We start from the raw sequence: 3,106 nt of genomic DNA, 5'->3' as shown, positions 1-3,106 counted from the left end.
GTGACAAGCTAAAGTCCAAAGGGCAGGGCTGTGGGGTGGGGGAAAGGAGGAACTTTGCAGCAGATGAACTTTGAGACCTTTGCTGCTGCTACAGCACGTAAAGAGACCTCAGCAAACAAACACTGAAGGAATAGAAACAAATTCAAAAGAGCTGCACTGTTGTGGTTACCTGGGAGAACGAAAAGCTGGATCCAGTCCAAGTGGGAAGGGCAAGAAACAATAGAAACTCAGGCTGGGCTGGGCATGGCAGGAGAGGAGGCACCTCTGCAGGTTTGTATCAGCACCATGTCCTCAGCCATGCCAGGAACTGTGCTGGGTCCTTCCCTTTTAATTTAATTTTCCTTTAATTTTATTTTAGTATTTTGTGCAGAATACATGATACCCATTTGACAGAACCATGGCTCTCTCCTGTACATTTTTTTTATCCTCTCAGAAATCTGCCATCCTGTTCTTAGCCCAGCTGATTTCCAAAGGCCAAGGGCTTCAGCAGCCTGAGGCTGGATAATTGTGGGCTGTCAGTCACCATCAGAAACTGAACTGGGCAACAAAAAAAGCAGGATGAATGACTCCTTACAGCTTGAGCAGAACAGCAGCTCTGAAGATCATAGATGGAACTAGCTCTTGTCTCTTGTAGGGCAGCCTGGAGTGGTGCCTGGGGAGGCTGCCTAGAACAGAGGCTGGACAGAGTTAGAGAATGAAGAGGGGATTTATTAAAGGCCTTTAACAAATGCACCTTGGGCAGAGCAAAAACCTCACAGAGGTTACACCCAAGATGGACAATGGTCATGAGATTTTCAGACAGAAATAAGTTTGGTCTGTCTACATATCAGAGGTTCATTGTCCAATTACAGCTTCAGCTAATGAAGTCACATGCCCCCAGTTTGCTCCCCCCAGTTCACTTTTGTTTGTACTTTTTGGGCCTGAGGCTGTCATGGTGCCCTTGGTTCTCAGGCCTGGAAGGATTGTTTAGTCTGACCAGAATGTGAAGAGAGCTTGCTAACACTCTATCTAGAGTTCAGTTATACCCTAATGCAATGTAGGATCTGAAAAATAGAAAAGCTAAAACTAAAGTCATCATTCCCACCCTGGCTTACAGCTGTGACTCAGCCATGTTTGCAACACCTGTGCCAATTCTGAATGCCATTTAGAGAGAGGAGGCTCCAGCCTCTGTGGCTCCTTCATTTGACTACATTTGTGTCAGACAGGGTGAAGGACACCTCAGTGGGTCATTCCCCACAAACCTCCCAAAGCCATCCCTGCCCTGGCCTCACCCAGCCCCAATGTTCCCTCCTGCACCCCTGCTCTGAGAGCACTGCTGCTACCTGGCAGCGCCTCCTCCACTGAATCAGAGGTCTGGAGACTAAAATCATGGTTTTAAATTGCACCAAAGTCTTCTTCAGCCTCTTGTAACGCTTCCTAAAGGACAAAGAAAGAAAAGAATTGTCTAATGAGGGACTCATCAGCCACACAAATACTCATGGAGCAGGCCAGGAGCTAAGGTGAGGAGACACCTGGTGTCTTGGGTGGCAATACAGGATGTGGCCAGAAATGTGAATTCTGTCCCCATCTGCTGCAGCCAGGTGGGGCAGTGACCCTGATCTCCTGGCACACATTATCTGCTCATGGGCCATCTTTAAACCAGCTGGGCAATCATCTTTATCTTCCCACAGCCCATCCTCCCTCCAGGAGATATCTCCTGTTAATGGCCAGTGAGTCCCAGGGCATGACTGATAAAATTCCATCATCCCATGGGAGATGCTCCAGCCAGGGGAGGAGCCAAGCCTTTCCTACCCAGATAAAAACTGAGATTTGGGACACCAAGGCACCTTCTTTCCACTGGATTCCAGAGGAAAGCCAGACCTTTCCACATCATCCCTGGAGCTTCAGAGGAAACTGCACCTTCTCCAGGAGCACTGCTCCAGCTGAACCACATCTGCCCCTGCAGGAGGATGCAGCCACCATTGAATGGGACTGTGCCAACACCCTGACTGACTGACGGGTGTCAGCTTGGATTCTGACTCTGGCAGGGCTGGGATTGTTCTGTGTAATGCTGTATTTCTATTTTAATTTTCCTAGTAAAGAACTGTTATTCCTAATTCCCATATCTTTGCCTGAGAGCCCCTTAACTTCAAAATTATAATAATTTGGAGGGAGGGGGTTTACATTCTCCATTTCAAAGAGAAGCTCCTGCCTTTATTGGCAGACACCTGTCCTTCAAACCAGGACACCTGGACACCCCCAGCTGGCTGTCCCTTGGCAATTCCCTGGGGTGCTGGCCCTGCTGACCTTGCCTGGTAGCCTCGGAAGTGAGCCTGGATCAGCGTCACCTTCTCCTGCAGCAGCCGCAGCCGCCGGCGCTGGAGCAGGCGCCGGAATTTCCTCTGCAGGGTGACAACAGCCCAGCTCTGCCTCTGCTGCCACAGCCTCTCCAGCTGCTGCCTGGCCTCCTCCTTCAGGAACACCTGGCAAAGGCAGCAGCTGCTGAGCCCCCAGGGAAGCTGCAGCTTCACCCAGAGCTGATCAGTAACAAAAACTGCTGCTTTATCCCTTTGTAGCCTTAAGGGTTCTTGCTAAGGAAACCGGGGTGCAGGTGGCAGAGATGGATGCATTTGTGGTGCATAAGGCATCAAGGAATGATGAAGGCTAGCAGGTAGCAAAAGCAGAGGCCCAGGAATGCTGGGTGTGCTACAATAGCCTGGAGCTGGAGCCTCCTGTTAATGTGAAGTGCTAAAAATGCCTCCTTGGTACTTGAGACAAGAGGCAAAGGTAAGAGGGAAGGTGTGCAAGGTCCTCCCTCTCTGGGCAGAGGCTGAGCTCCTCTCTGTGCTTGCCAGCCTGGGAATGGCTGGGTGGGGCTGTGTGATCCAGCTGGGATCCTCTGCAGGTGTCACCTTTGTCAGTCCCATCTGATAGAGATCCGAGGGGCTCCCCAGGACGTGAGCCAGCACTGCTGCACAGCCTTCCCTCTGCTGCAGGCTGCTGGGGCTGCCCCCAGCCAGGAGCCCGTACCTGGGACAGGAGGAGTGGCTGTGACCAGAATCAGGGCTGTACACAGAGCCCTCAGAGAACAAACCATCCAGGGCTGGGGGATCCCCAGCCAGGACAC

The sequence above is a fragment of the Oenanthe melanoleuca genome, chromosome 18, assembly GCF_029582105.1.
Source record: "Oenanthe melanoleuca isolate GR-GAL-2019-014 chromosome 18, OMel1.0, whole genome shotgun sequence".
Lineage (NCBI taxonomy): Eukaryota > Metazoa > Chordata > Aves > Passeriformes > Muscicapidae > Oenanthe > Oenanthe melanoleuca.
This window is presented reverse-complemented; position numbering follows the sequence as displayed.